The sequence below is a fragment of the Onychostoma macrolepis genome, chromosome 09, assembly GCF_012432095.1.
Source record: "Onychostoma macrolepis isolate SWU-2019 chromosome 09, ASM1243209v1, whole genome shotgun sequence".
In the NCBI taxonomy this organism is placed as follows: Eukaryota; Metazoa; Chordata; class Actinopteri; order Cypriniformes; family Cyprinidae; genus Onychostoma; species Onychostoma macrolepis.
The window spans coordinates 5,777,969-5,794,252 of NC_081163.1; the positions used below are offsets into that span (position 1 = coordinate 5,777,969).

A 16,284-nucleotide genomic window follows, 5' to 3' on the forward strand; every position below is an offset into this window, starting at 1 on the left:
ACAATTAATCAGAGGTTAACCCGAAAACCTCACGGAGGATCTTTAATTTGTTGTACCTAAACTCCCCTGAAAAAAAGACCAAGCACAGCAAAGCTTATTATAAAAGTAAGTACGTTTACAGCCGTAACTGTGCCAAGGAATTTCTCGAAATATTCTGGAGTGTGTGTACGTAAAACTTTCTCTGCGTTTCCAACTTTAAATAGGAATGTGAAGATTTAGGTTGGTGCTGAAAGAAAAAAAAACACACCCATCTTGACCTTATATTTTGTTTAGAGCCCTACTGAAAACAAGCATAGCTTGAACCAGCCTAAGCTGTTTTGCTGGTCTCCCAGCCTGTCCTGTTGACTGGTTTATGAGGTGTTTTGGCCACTTTCATCTGGTCAGGTTGGGAGACCAGTTTAAACCAGCTTGAAAACAGCTGGACTAGCCTAGACCACTAAGACAGCTAAATTGTTTACAGGCTGCTACAACAGTTGTCAGATTTGTCATGTAAACTCAATTTTTTTTGGTTGTTTGAAGTCCTTATTTACCAACTTGTTAGTAACCTGTGAGAAAATTTGCATGCAAAATTTATCCCGCCCTTCTTCCACTGTGATTGGACGGGTAAAAACTGACAGGTTAATTACTTTCAAGGGCTCAGGGCACAAAGGAGGTTGGACAGGTTAATGAGAAAAGTCCAACCTCAAAGACTGGATCATCAGTAAGTGCACAAAAGGACAGAGAACACTGCATTTTGAATTTAAGGCAAAAACAATACTTTTTCGTATTTGGCCTGAAGCTCTCATGCAGTCTTCAAATGATGGTCAGATCACCTTGATAACGACAATGAAGAGAACACTAAGGCCATGTGTCCAGCCAGCTGAAAATGCCAGGTGCTCTTTTAAAAATGCCTAGTTGGCACTTGAGAGTGCTTTGGCTGGACCCGTGGGGAACTAAATGTTCCTCCAAGCATTATTTTTCAAATTAATATAGTTGTAGATGTCTGGTACAGCAATATCTATTTCTCGATTGCTGTTTAGTCATTATACAAATGGAATGTGATGATTGATGATATTTGTCCTGCCCTTTCTCTATGTTGATTGAATGGGATAAAAAGCATTTTACCCAAAGTTGAACATTTTTCAACTCTTGGTTACCAGGAAAAAAAACAAAAAAAAAACAGTGTTCCTATTGAAAACAATAGAAAAATATGCCAACACTTTGGTGGGGATCTACAACATTTACAGAAGCTTGGTATCTTTCAATATCAAAATGTTTACAATAGTACAAAAATTAAGGATTCGTATGCAAAACAAAACAAAAAAATCTTGTATGGACTTGGATACACAATGTGCACCAAGTATATTCAAGTTTAAAGTATTTCATGCCTTGTTCTTCAGTTCAGCAAACTGATTCATAGTTACTACAAAGATTAACTAGTTTAACTTTATGGCCAGTGTGCCCGCAGGACTTCCAGGTGCATCACATGCTAGTGGAGGAGTTTCCATTGAGATGAATAGGATTGCTAACAGTTTTCTCCGGGTTTTGTTGATTTCCCTGGTTGCATCACCCCAAAAAGCTGCCAAGAAAAAAACTTCACTTCCTGTTCGACTTGATATGTTTTTGGCACATTGCGTAAGGGTCCCTGAGTAGGTTGGTGACAGCACCTCCTAGTGCTCAAAAACCACAAACATAATAATTGTATTACAGTCTGTGGTTCATGCAAAGCAAAACAATCACCAGTTTTTGGTGGGTTGAACATATATCCAACATATTGAGTTCTACTTCAAAAAAATAAAAAAAATATAAAAAATTACAAGCAGGTGTATACTAAAAAGTGGGGGTGTTTTTTTTTTTTGGTAAACCTAGACATGACGAAACTAACTTCTCCGAAACCTCCAAACAGGCAAGCCTCCCTGGTGTCAAATGAAGGATTAAAAGGGAATTTTCTTTGTTCCTCCCCCGACACAATTCACAATCAGGTGCATTTTTTTCTTCTTCTTCATTTCAAGTATGACATCACCTCCTTTCCCCGGGCTTTCTTTCACTTCTTGTGGGGTACACACTGAACAACAGATAGAGTGTCCGCTCAACATAAACTCAGGACTGGAACTAAAAAATATCAGCTCAAATGCAGGGTTGGGAGGGTTACTTTTAAAATGTATTCCGTTACAGTTACAAATTACTTTATCAAAAAAGTATTCAGTAACGTAATCCAAGTATCACAATATGAAAGTAATGTAATCTGATTACTTTTGGATTCCTTTTAGTTACATGTAAATAAAGTAAAAAATGCAATATCTAAGTAGCCTACTTTTATTTAACTATGACTTTAAAATTAAAACTAATAGTAATAGTACTAATATAAAAACTATTGCAAAAACTATTTGAAACTATAAAAAATTGTGTCTTGTTTCACCATCTAGATATTACAGCCCGTATATATTTATTTAAAAGGCTATGCAGACATGTAGTGGATATACAGTTTAGTTTTACTGTTTATTTTTTATTATTATCATGCACACCATGGAATTTTAAATCACTAATAAACACAAAATTTTAGCTAACATGATGATTTCCATGCTAGTGGTACCTGCAAATGTTCAAGTTGGTTGAGTAGCCTTTGTTAAAGCAAGAGTCTTCATGCATAGCCTACGCTGTACTTTATCCTTTTTAGAGACAACATAACTGTGAAATTTCCAGACATGAAAACGTTTTTCCTAGCAGCATTGTAATTACCTGTAGCAGTGTCTCATCCCGAGTTTGAGGAGAATAATTGTAGACGGGTGTTATTTGCGCACGCACCAGCAGGTGGCTCACGTGAGTCAGTATGAGTGTCAACAGAACCAGGAACAATGATGAAGCAGCGCTAAATATATCGTTATGTCAAAAAAACTCATTTCATTTTAAATGAAACAAAAATAATCCTGATAATATTCCCACTTTTACAAAATGTAAAATCTGAATACTTTGTTCTATGATGTAACTGTAACGGATTACAGTTACTAGATTTTTGTATCCTGATTATGTAACGTCGTTACATGCATTCCGTTACTCCCCAAGCCTGCTCAAATGTTCCTTCTTAGTTGCTTGGTGATTTGCCATTGCAACAATAGGTTGTAAATCTGTGGCATTACTGCATTTCCTCCCCTCCCCCATTCCTATTGAAACTGAAACCTTCAAGTGAGCCTTAGTGCATGGGCTCATACCTTGACTTGGCAACAGCACCAATGATCTAGAGCCATTTTCTTTTACTGCATGCTTTTCAGCTTCCCACCTTTTTAGATGTTTTTTTTATTTTGGCCATAATCACTGAGGCCATGATTACTGTGCAGCTCTTTTGTATGACTATATTTGAGATTTATGAAGCATAGTGTGGCATTATGATTCAGCTCAGCTTTACGCAGTGTACAAGATGGGCCATAACCCGTCTTTTTTTGGATTTTGGATAACAATGGCCCAGAAATATATGCGTTCCAGATTTTGACTGTTGGTCTGTTGTCAGCTGAAATTGATCACTGACTCTTAATTTGCAATTAAAATCTCATTCCCCTTCATATTTAATTGGAAATCAACAGCAGCAGGATACTAAACACATGCAGATACAACGGTTATGCAGTGGTGCTGTAATGTAAATGTAAACTTAACCAATAATTAGTGCACAAAAGGCTTTCATCTTAAAGGTATGGCCACGCTACACATAAAAGCATACAAATTGCCTCAGACTCCTGGGCAACAGAATATGATGACATGCTCACAGGCTTCGGTTTTTAACTGAGAAATACAAATAACTAATAATAAACTCAAAAATTAACTAAAACTATTTACACTACAATGGAAATGTCAAGATCTGACTTAATGAAAAAAAAAAAGTTTATCTTAGTTTGAATGTATGCAATTTAATGGACTGAAGTTATAGCATAGTATAGCAAACACTTCCTCTCAAAATATCATGTAAATATGGTTCCTTACTACTGTCACAAACAGGGCCAGAAACAACAAGTGATCAACAGGCAGGTTTATTGAAAAGCAGGGGATGGGAGATCATGGAGAGCAATGGCAGTTGAGTGAGAATACTGAAACCAGTCCTGTGAAAGAGTTGCTGAATAATGACAGTCTGTGTCCTTGCAGGTTTGCTGAAGCTGGAGTCCTTGAACGAGAGGGATCAACGTGAGAGATTCACTGGAGCTACACTGGAGAATAATCTGGAAATTAGAAGGCAAGTATAAACAGGTTAGTTGCATAAGGGAGTACGGTACAGTGTAGTGAACAGTAGACCAGACGATGATAGACTGGGTGCAGCGTGCTTTTGAAGGTGACTTGATTGAGTATCGGCAGGTGCGGGTGATCAGAACACAGGTGAGTGAGATTGGGTGTAAGTGGTGGTTGATGACTGTGGTGACGGTGGAGACTGTGACTGCGTGACTTCTCTGACAACTACATGACTCCTTTAAAAATGCTAAATGGAATAATCAATCTTGGATGGATTGATCAGCTGAATTAGTGCAGCAAGCATTAAATGATGAAGCATTGGGTATTAATGCAGTTTAATGAATATACCATGTGACTAATTAACACTCAGTTTCGGCACAGGAAACTGTTGGCGGTGGTTGACAATGACACTTTCCTGATTATCGTCATCAGCGCAGTCAACTGGGGTACCATCTGCTCGACCGTGTTGAATTACATTACAGCTTCATAAAGGAATTACACTACCGCTGCATTTCCAGCTTTCCTTTGACTTAACGTTTAGCCTGACTCACAACGGTTATGTAATCAGGAGACAATTACAGGTATAAACAAGACTTTTCCGTTTCACTGAAGATATGAGGTCATGTCAGAGTGTGAGAGAAATTAAATATAATCAGCTCATTATCTCGACAAATTAGGAGCTTTTAAAGGTGTAAAACCCATCTGCTGTGGTTTCTAGCCAAGCCTGACTTATTTCATAACTCCTTTTACAGAATGTAGCTCCTTACAGCAATTTGAATTAAACAGGTCAGATTAGTTTTGCTTATAGGAAGTAAGAAAAACACTTTATCTTTGCTGTAAATCCATTCAGGGTTTGTTCAGTATTGGAATTAAAAGGGTAAAAAATAAAATAAATAAATAAAAAACAGGAAGAAAGAAATAAAATCCAGTCCTCAACTAAAGGCTTAGATAGAATAATCCTTCTGATGTTTTTATTCTTGCTTCTGTCAGGCCTCCAGTTCAGTGCAATAGCTCTTTTTTTCACTGCACAATAGAGCGCAACAGTCAACGATCACTTTATAATTGATCTCCTTGGTTACTTAAGTATTTTCCCCATTCAAAGGCATTTGTATAAATTATTGAGTAAATGAACTAGCCTTACTAACTCTAAGACACATCACAATAATATAATCCTTGGTTTGAATTAAAAGGAAAAAAAAAAACTATATGAAACCTGAAAAGAGATACAACGTACATGCAAAAGTCTACTGTGTACTTTTTTAATGAATGAATGAACTTCTGGTAATCATCCCATGAGCACTGCAAATCACAAAGCATTGCGAGCAACATTAAAACTATAAATGAAGATAAAATATAAAACTATTGACTTTAAGTCAATGACTATAAAATTGTACAAATAATATAATATACAAGTTGAATAATGTTGGGGCTAATGGTACAGTCAGTGTATCTTGAAATAATGCTTAAAAAAATCCTGTATTTAGAAAATAACCAGGAATTTTACTTCCATTACTGTTGTACCCTATTGTGTCTTTTGGGGATATTCTTTAGTAAATGAACCAGCCAAAAATAACCAGTAATTTTACTTCCCTTAATGTTGTGCCCTATTGTGTCTTTAGGGGAAATTCTTTAGTAAATGAACCAGCCAAACTAGCTCTAAAATGAATCAAAATATTATATCCTTAGGTTTGAATAACAATAAAAATTGTTGTGTTAATACTGTGTTCTCAAATTCTTTTAGTGGATGACTGAACTGTGAATTGCAAATTACAAGGCATTGCATGTGACATTAAAACAATAAATGATGGCACAATACAAAACTATTAACTAAGTATTTTCTTTATCTAGAAAATAACCAGGATTTTACTTTCCCTACTGTTGCATTCCATTGTGTATTTTGGGGAACCCTAGACTTTCTTTCTTATTCATTTTTCTCTTAAAACCAATTTAAATAAATTCTAATCCAACAAAATACGGTTCTGTGTGTGCTTCTATGTGCTTCTGTATTAGAGAGGCTACAGAAACATGAATATACTGTACAAAGACATGTTATGTAAGAATAATGCATATATGCTCTATGGATATAACTCTGTTCTCTTCAGGAACGGAGGGAAATGGAGAACTTTGATTGTATTCCAAGCCCTGCAGGTACAGCAGCTTTTTCTTTGCTAGTACAAAAAGAGGTTTGGAGTAATCCTAGACCTACCCTTTAGCCACCTACCCTTTAGATAAAAAAAAAAAAAAAAAATGCCATCACACCTCTGTAACTAATCCGGTTGCAAACTTCAAATGACCCTTTGCAAAGATCAAGCAATCTATGCATAACGCACACCCTGAACTGAATATCAGATTCGGGGTCACGTTTGGTTGGCTGTGAATGACGAGCCCTTCCAAAACCTATGATAGGGGTTAAATAGGCCAAATGCAAAACCAATCCTTGATGCATGAATGCTATAATCAGTTTCTAATGCCCTATTTCCACTGATAAATGGGACGACGTCTTGCATGCAAAGCATAATGTGATAAAGAAGAAGCAGCTGAACGTATGTATGCGGAAAGGGCACGAGTGAAAGGCCGTGGAAGATACTTAGCAGATAAGGAAATGTGAAGGGAAAGATTGGCACTGGCGCTGGAGACATATTTACATAGATCAGGACAGAATGTGTCTCGGCCATGCTCACTGGATATGAAGCAGGCGGATTACGTCACAGCTGTCTGACTAACAGTGCGGTTACGGTTAGGTTCTTACGTGAAATATGAGTCAGGGAATTTAAGAAGGAGATAATCTCCAAGGCTCAGTGTTTGTGTTATTAAAAGCCCTCGTGTAGGGCAGCCCGCTTATGGCCAGTAAACGGTGATGTATGTAATGTTTTCAGTGGTCAAACACTTTCTCCTGTGCCAGTTTAATATGCAGAGACAGCTTTAAGTAAACCATTTGTGAGCCGATTTCCTTGAAAAATGTAAACACTGTGGCTCCGGTGTTCGCAAACATATTTTTTGTTTGCAAACGCATGTTTTGTTCAAGTGGCCCAACACAGCAAGTTTTACTCCACCTATGACACAAGTTTGGGACGGGACTTCCTGTTTGGCTGAGCAATGGATGACTGCAAAAAGGGATAGTCCAAAGGATAGAAACTTTAATTCTGTTGTTACTCTCTCACTCACAAGTTGTCCATGTTGTTCAAAGCCTCAATGACTTTCAATAGCAGTTTATCTGCATTTATAAAGCACACTCTGAACAAATTAACTCATGACTTGCATTGATACGTCGCTGCTCATTTGCATTAAATTGAAAATGAATAACTCCAGGTCGCAGTTGCAACTTCAGTAGGTTATATTTATGGTTTAGATCAGTTAACAGCTAAAATTATGTGTCCTTCATTGAAAAAGTAATCTCATCGCAATCGGGAGACAAATATGCACAAATCAAGCACCGTTTACATGCGGGAACAGTCCGAAAAATTTCTAAACAAATACGTCCTTGGATTTTGATGTGAAAGGACAAGGGAAACATTATTGTAGATTACGGACCAGAAATTTTAAAATTTAAAATTTACAATTTTTAAAGTTTAAAATTTAAACACCTTAATGATAGATTGGTTTATTACAAACACACAGCGTTTTGCTTCACAAGATGTTAACTGATGTATTGGAGTGGAGTGGATTACTTTTCGATTGTTGTGATGTTTTTATCAGATGTGGTTTTATCAGATCCAATTCACTGCAGAGGATCCACTGGTGATCAAATGATGTATTGCTAAATTTGTCCAAATCTGTTCTGATGAAGGAACAAACTCTACATCTTGGATTGCCTGAGGGTGGATACTGGAACTGTTATTTTCATGAGTTTGCTATTAATTTTTTTTTTTTTATTGAAACAAATGTAACCTTGGAAAGCATAAGTGACTTCAAAAACATCACAATTATTGACCACTTTATGAAAAATGAGCAGCAATGCATCATCTACCAATAGGACCAATGACACCTGATACAGGGGGAAAAAAGAATAAATACTAGCCAACAACAGCACAAAGACTCTGTAAGTTATGTCAGTGTTTTGTTCCTTAGCAATGCTGTTTGAAATTTAGAACAGAAACTCAAAGTCAGCAGTGCCTCAGGCCGAACCCACACTTCCCACTGCAGAGGTCACTGTGACATTGCACCTAAATTGAAATAGGAGATGATGTTACGCCAACACTGCCATCATCTATGATGTCCCGACTGGAGGAAGCAACCAGCTGCCAGTGACAACACAGTTAAAAACTTTAGCATTACTACAATCTTGTAGCTTGGAGGCTGGTAATAAATACTCTAGCTAATGGCCCACGAGACATCCTCAGACTCTCACACAGTTTTAATTTACTTTCCACCTCATTTAGAGTACAAACAATAATAATAATATTCAAACTAACTTCTCCAGTACTTTGTTGACATCATTGTTAGGCAATTCAGTGTTGAGTTAAACAACACATAATTGAAATAAGCTGTTCCTGAGCAAAAAGCCAAACATCGGAAAATATCTCAGGATTTAATTTAATCAGAATGTATTTGTCCGGTTTTGCAACATCAGCTGCATGTGTACAATTTTAATTCATTTGAACAAAAGTGCAAGGAACGTGCACAAACACAGACAGCCTAATAACTATTATCATTAGTTTGTTTTTTTAACAAACAGCAAAGTGATATGAAAAAAAAAAAAATACAAATGTTAGCGTTATAAAGACATGAATGATACTTCAAATAGTGTGCCATTTAAATTTGTGGTGCTAGTTTTCAAAAAGACTTGCTGAAACTAATTTGGTGTTCCTGAGTTTTTTAGCAGACAATGCATTATTTATGGATCATTTTGGCCATGTTCACCCAAAACAGAGGTGCATAAGCTCAGATCAATGAGACCTATGACCAATTAGTTTCAAAAACAAATAAAAAACCTGTGCTAATTGAAAAAAAAAAAACAAAAAAAAAGGATTGAATCTGATATTGGTATAAATTTGGCATAATGAGAGATTTACAAGAATTTTTTTATAGGCCGTTCATTTTTGACCGGAAACACCACAAGTGTAACAAGTTGGAGGAAAAAGTTGTAAAATAAAAGTGTACAAATTATTTTTAAATCCTGTGTGAGCAAAGTCAGTAAATGTTAGTCCAATGCAATAACATTAACTAGCATTTTCGAGAAAAAAAAAAAAAATCCTCTAACATAAGGATTTATATATATAAATGGATGGCGCCATATATGAATCAGAATATCATAAAAACTTAAGGATAAGCTTTTGAATTAGGCCAATAAAAACTACCTAGCAACACTAGGAATCACATTGAAACACACTAAAAACCACAAATAACACATTAACAACCACGTAGCAACGCCCTGGCAACCAAACACAACATGGTTTTTATTTTTGTGCATCATGCTGAATATCAGTATGTTTTTTTTGTTTTTTTTATGTGAGCATCCCGTATGTAATACACAAAAAGCTTCGTGATTACAAGAGCCTTTACTTTAAGTTGTGCACTATATAAACAATTCAACCACATTTTCTGTAGCAAAGTCCTGTTAACATTGATAATATATATTTATCATTGGCCAAGCACTTGAGCTTGGGTTCAATCCCAGTTATTCTGGGGAAAGCCATTCGCCACAGCAGTAAAGCATCCATCTGCCATTAGGATCCCAGCTCAGTAAATCAATACAGGATGTTGGTGGGTAAAAACCCTCGGCACTTAATTGCACGATACATTTTATTTTTATCTGAGTATATTGTATGGGGTATATTTAACTACACATTGAGTTGATTTTAGATTAATTCATTTTGTGACGAGCAAACTGCGGCTATGAACTCTGTCCAAGAAAAGGAGGAGAACCATGGGAGTAATTGCATGTATGCTGTAATTGAGAAAATGAATAACAACTTGTGGATTCCACAGCCTCTTGGAAGCAGTCGTGCTTATACAAGGCAGACCGTGTAGTTCGCGTTAGTTTTCATGCTAATAAGCTCTGACAATCGTGCACGAAAATGAAACGTACAGATTATATTAAGCATGTGTGGCCACATTTACGATGAAATCGCTAAGAATTATTGGATCAAGAGGATTAAGGGATTATTGATGCTGTAAACATTGTGTTACAGGTTTTAAACAGAAACAACGGGCTTAAGCCACGGTCGGTCAGTCGGTTGATGTGGTTCAAATTACAAAAGGAAGAGAACAAGGTTTATATACAGGCTACAAGAGAAAATATAGCAGAAACTGGAACGAGAGCGGTATATATGCAGGTGGAGAGGGTTTTTCAGAGCAAGACGTGTCTAAGCAGGTCTTATCTGGCTCCACACAATTTCATGGTTGTTTGAAACAAGTGGGCCATGTTCTGCTCAATCATTGGGATTCCTGTTCAAAAACATTTCCATGATGTTGGGAGCACTTTGGGAGAAAAACCAAACTTTAAGTAATAAAAAATCCCCACAAAATAAAATGTGTTAGACTGAACCAAACCTAATTATTTTCCTGTGCTTATTAAAATTTGCCATAACAACACAGAATCCACAATATACAAACCTAGCATTGAAGGAATTTTTGTTGCCTTCTGACCAAATTCTGACTTGTTTCTAACACTACTTTTGCTTCTTGCTTAATTTACATAATTAAAATAAGTTAACCCAACAGAGTACTTGAATATGTTGTCACAACTTAAAACATGTGAGTAAAAGGCACTTGATTTAACCTAGGGCTACACAAAAAAAGAAGTGTCAACTTACATTTTATTTCAATGTTAACATCTCATTTCTAACCACATGTCCACACTTGAATCAAATTCAGCCAAAGGATAATTGTTGTGTGTGTTTTCCATAAAAACATGCAAGTATCTTGGTACCGATCACTTTCCAAAAAATGTGAACATTTCTAACTATATTCCTTTGTGACTTTAATTAATCCTGACTCTTGGACAACATACTCCCAAGTGTCTTCTTTCAGAAGAGACCACAATTGTGCCTGCAGTACAAAGCGTTCGTGAGCTGCAACCATTTCAGTTTGGGTATGTCATTTCTTGGGTTGAAGTTCAAAAGCGGATTCAGACAAACAGGTTGTGATGTTACTGGCTGTTAATGGATCACAGAATAGCGCTACCCTGGTACTGAACTGCCATCAGTGTTGGGGACTAACTAACTAACAGTAAAAACGCTCCAACCCGTATTTTATAATAACAAACATTTTCTAACAAGGATACTGTACACTAAAAAAAAAAAAGGTGTAGAATCATTTTCTCTCAGAAATTGGAAGTGAATTTCACAATTAATTACCAAGAAACAGCAAGTAACACATTGAATAAGCACAAAAATTTGAAGTAGAAAGACTGAAATAGTATTTTCTCGTAAAATGTGGGCCAATAATCTTTGTTGTATATACAAAAAAATATTATTACAGTGTATGATGCATGTCTTTTTCATTACATTGTATCTATCAACCTAACTGAGATTCTTCTTATTATTTATTTTGCACTGTTTCTCATAGGCAGCAATGGAATTTTTCTTACAATCGTATGCTTCTCAGATGTTTCTCCTGAGATAAAGGCCCCAGAACTCAAACGTTTCTCATCTAGGGTTTCAGAAGAGATCACAAACATCTCAAACTCTGCTCAAATTGCCTGCAATCACCTCAGTTTTCAACTTATTTTTTTAAGACCATATGATCTAACCAATGCTATATGCATTTGACTTGAGGAATTCCAAGAGAAATATCTGAGACGAAGGGGATAATTGAACTTGCAGCTCCATTAAATCACCTGAATGTGAAATAAGAGCAATTTTTGAGCAATATATATATATATATATATATATATATATATATATATATATATATATATATATTTACTCTGTAAACTATGTAAAATAATTAAATTATAACATGATATAGTTATATGATGGTTATACATTTCAAAATGCAAAAATAAGCTTAAATTTAGTAATGTAAGCCAGTACTTGAAAATGTTTTTGATGTTTTGGAAGAATAAAAATGCCATGTATTATTTATTTATTTATTTTTGTGTGTGTGTGTTTTTGAGCAAGATGAGAAAACGGAATATAAAGGGACTTGATAGTGTTTAATGTTCAATTATATTGGAATTTAGAATTGTTTATGGAATCTTAGAATCTTATGATTTAATTATGTGATAAAAAAAATACATGAAACTGACCAAATTAAATCCTGTGAGACAACCATATAAAATCAATTTACCACTACTTAATTTGGTTAATTCAAAATAACTTAATTTGATGACGCTGAAGTTACGTGAACATGTTTATGTTACATGAACTGATTTATGTGGAACTGACTTACATGATTAAATCATGTAAATCCAACAAACTATTTAATTTTTTTATTTTTTTTGTGCAGTTTAACTATAAATTACGAGAGGCACTGTAAGTTACAGTTTCAAAATACCTGCTCCAAAACCAACTGGCTGCCGTGTATATGAATCTTGTCATATCTCATCTCAACTGCTGAGAGTTAATTTTACTGTTTCAGGCGAAGACGATCCTCGAAAACAGACCCTCGAGACAAACAGCCACTGCTGAGAATTATGCACTGGTTAAGAGGAAATTAAAACATCACAGCTGAGCTATCCAGATAAACATCACTCCAAACCTCACGGAGACATATTCTTGGTAAACACCCCAGAGATCCATCAACACTGAGCTCGCAAAACCAGCCCAGCTTGAGAAGCCACCGAATCACCAAAGGTTATTTACAGAGTGATGAAACAAAAAAAAAAAAGACTCTTTTCTCAACCCTTGTTGTCATGCATCTCAGTTTGAAACATTGTTGCGGTTTGCTAAATCTATCTCCAGTTGACACATACATGCTAACTGCTCTTCTGAGAACGAACCCTTTGACCTTATGCTGGAGTCTCAAGGCCTTGAATGTTATGTGGGCAATCGTTTTATCAAAAGTACGATTAAAATCCCCTGTTATGCTGAGAAATATTTTTGGAAGTGGTCAAATGTCTGTCCTGAGAACTCAAGGTTATGCACTGTTCTCAAGACATTGCAACAAATTTGTTGGATCTGTCAACAGGGGTGGAGATTGCAAATAGGCTAGTGGTTTCCTTTCCAGATAAAGGAAATGCTTCGACCTTAAACGGCTCGATAAATCCGTGAGGATTTATTCTTGACAAAACCGGGATGATATACGGTCGATCGATGAGCTAGTGATATTTTAGGATTGTTTCCTCTAACTCAGTTCTTGAGGATTTTCGTCTCTGTCAATGTTTTATCAGCTAAGCTTTGCAAGACTGATGGATGGAATTAGATTTGTTGTGTCTGTCTTGAAACATTCTTGTGTATCCTAATTAAATATAAATAAACCCGACCTTGACCGTGCAGAGGGGGAAAAAACAACTGGCGTAATGTCGTAAATCAGCTACAGATTACTCAAAACATAAATTTGTTTCGAGCCACAAGTTTAGCTTTTACAGTACCTGCAGACGGATTAGCGAGTGAAATTCACGGCCGCCCCAGGCCCAGCTCTATAAACTCAACTCATAAAACACACAGCAGACTAATAATGGAGGCATGAGTGGGGTTTGCCCTCCACTCTGCACCATTTAAGTAATGTACAGCATGTCAAGTATTGACTTAAATCACGTCATGTGGAAAGACATGTGAAAAATGAGCCAATGTACAGTGGGGTCCAAAAGTCCACACTGAAAATCTGCAAATATATATTTATTACTATTTCAAGGTTATTAATTTAATTATGATTCAAAAATATTAACAAAAATGTGCTTCACATTTTACTTTTGGACCCAACCTGCACATAAAACCTTCCCTGTTGATTTGAAAGATCATTACATAAAACTGATTTTTATTTTTTTTATTTTTTTGCATGGTAAAATTATAAGACCTATAACTTATATGCATAGTGCTTCATTGTCCATAATAATGTTCTTATTGTTTATGGCTGAACATGGTATGTGAAAGAGAACACAAGGCCCTCATAGAAACACAATACACTGAAAAAGCTCTACCCTTCTTTAAAAGCATTCAGATAGACTGCCAGACAGCACATGAAACCAGGCCAAAGGAACACAAATGTATATATTATTATTATTATTGAAATAATAAAATAATATGTATAGATGAAAAGCGTTTCTTATACCAATCGCACATGCATATCTACTACATACCTGTGCTTTTCGAACCATTCCAGAATACTGTTCGTGAGGCACATGGTATCGAGAGGACATCAGAGGTCAGGAGGTCATTTAAGTGTGGGAATAACGGTCATTGAGTATTGATCTCATCCCTGCAGCTATGTGGTGCGTCTGAAATACATCCTGTTCAACCCAGCCCTCTTTCATACTAATACAGCCCACTGTTACAAATCAGATCAGCTGCTCTTCATTAAAGCTGATGTGTGTCATTGTTCTGATTTTGAAACACTCACTCCTATACCAGACAACTACTAGTGAGTCATTTAAGGGTTTTGCGGAACCGTTTAACACGTTCAACATTGTTTTGCTTGTTTTTTCAGCACCCCGACATTTCATCTTCTGGCTCAACCAATGGCGTGAGTTTAGGGAGGGACTACCGGTTTGTCCAACCAATAGCAAACAAACACTAAACCTTTGTGAAATCCTTCAGGCTTTATGCTTGAACCCAAAATAAATATATACCAGAGCTGCCAATGACAAGTGAATTCAGAAAAAAAAAAAAAAGGCTAACTATATATATTTCAGTCAAATTTTAAGGTACAATTTTCGCCATTAACAAACCATTAACTCTTCATTTGCTGCTAATTAATAGTTAGTAAGGTAGTTGTGAAGTTTAGGTATTGGGTAGGATTAGGGATGTAGAATATGGTCACGCAGAACATGTGCTTAATAAGTACTAATAAACAGAATTGGTCCCTATTCTAAAGTGTTACCTATATATTTCTTATAAGCCATGAAGATCTTGCTTTAATGACAGCTATTTTACCACATTTTGTTTACTTTTACTTTTGGAGGCTTAATATGATAAATATTTCATATACGGGTCATCATAGATTTCTCTTTCTTTCTCTATGTGTCAATCTAATTTTTAAGGTAACACTTTACAAAAAAGTCCTTTTTTTAACATTGGGTCATGAATTTGTAATTTTGAACTAGCAATGAACAACAATTTTTAATGTGTAAATATACTACTGTACATTGATAATTTGTGTTTACTTATACAACTTGAAAATGTTACAATTATGAAGATTAATAAATTCTGATTAATTCATGCCAGCAATTGCATTAAATAATGTAACGTCATAGAACCTTATTGTAAAGTGTTACCATTTTTTCTTTCACATAAACCATTCCCATCACTTGCATCATTTAAGGTCAGACATAAAGTTGCATTTCCTAATAAAGTTACCAGCCATCGGATAAGTATCTAGCCAATTTTTCCCTCTCATTTGGCGCTTGGCGAGTTTTCGTTTTGGACCCCAACTATTCCGTCTGCACGTGTTACCATTTCATAATGGCCGATTTGTGAAAGGAGTAAGTGACTGCATGCTAATTATCCAGCAAAACCAGGATCTTATCAGCATTACATCATGAAAATGATATTGAGGAAAATGGCTGGTGAAAAAAATCCCCACCGAAACGTCAAAGAGTGACAGGGTGCCGTTTATGAGAAATCAAGGTGATCCATTAAAATTCCATTCGAGTGATGTATTCCACGTGTCAATTGTACGTTATCTGCCAATTCAAGCACGACAGGAAAACTGGTGTGAAAAAATTACAGCATAGATCAAACATGCACACTGGGAGGAGATAGCATCATCTTTCTTACCATCAATGAACAGTTGACCAAAGAAAACAAACTGCAAGGTGTAGTGGAAACTGGTTCAAATCAACTTGTCAAGTTTAAGAGTAATTGAAACCCGTTTCCATTTAAACACGTTTACATGTTCATTTAAACTCAGTTCGTGTGTACATTCACACTCTGGTCCTGCACACACATCCAATCATCTTCTTCAGACTGACAGGTGGAAAGTGTCACATGGCTTTGTCATGAGACATCCACACAGCGAGGATTTCCACTTTCCGAGACAGACCAGCTTAAT

At 36.0% G+C, this 16,284-nt stretch overlaps 1 long non-coding RNA gene across 1 annotated transcript in view; it reads right to left on the reverse strand.

Moving 5' to 3' along the window:
* Window positions 1-3,885: 3,885 nt before the first annotated feature.
* The window catches only part of LOC131546472 (uncharacterized), a 42,888-nt gene continuing 30,489 nt past the window's right edge, over window positions 3,886-16,284 (reverse strand). Inside the window, exon 4 of the long non-coding RNA XR_009272718.1 lies at window positions 3,886-4,184. This is a non-coding gene — a long non-coding RNA (uncharacterized LOC131546472). The remainder of the gene's footprint in view (window positions 4,185-16,284) is intronic.